Source organism: Crotalus tigris, unplaced genomic scaffold (assembly GCF_016545835.1).
Source record: "Crotalus tigris isolate CLP2741 ecotype Arizona unplaced genomic scaffold, ASM1654583v1 scf7180000017550.10884619, whole genome shotgun sequence".
Taxonomy (NCBI): domain Eukaryota; kingdom Metazoa; phylum Chordata; class Lepidosauria; order Squamata; family Viperidae; genus Crotalus; species Crotalus tigris.
Window position 1 is genome coordinate 3030652 of NW_024096468.1, and position 518 is coordinate 3031169.

Here is a 518-nt window from a genome sequence, read left to right on the forward strand (position 1 = left end):
ATCATTTGGTGCTTGTATATCATGCAAAACTATGTAATGGTGACCTCTGCTTGGGAAGGTTGCTGATCTCTGAGCCAAACATAATAAGAGTTTTTGTGTTTGTGTCTGTTTGTGTCCTAGCATATTATATGAACCTAGCCTTTGTTTACACTTACAATGTGTGAACCTAGAAAATCATAGTTTATAAAACCTTGGTTTAATTTACTGAACTCATTCACTAAATCAACATATCTGATCCAGTGGTGGGATTCAAATATGTGAACAACTGATTCTCTGTGTGGATGCCGCTTCTGGAAGTCCGTTCTGGGCAACAAAAAATTAGCTACCGCTTCTGCTGAAGTGGTGTGAACCGGCTGAATCCTACCACTGATCTGATCCCCTAAATAGCCTTGCAGATACCTTCTTTTCAAAGTGCAGTGTTAAATGTCTCCACAGTGGATTTAATTCCTGATAATTATTCACTAACACCAGATGTTTCAGACTTCCTCTCAACAATTGGTAGTTTTCAAGTCATTCCA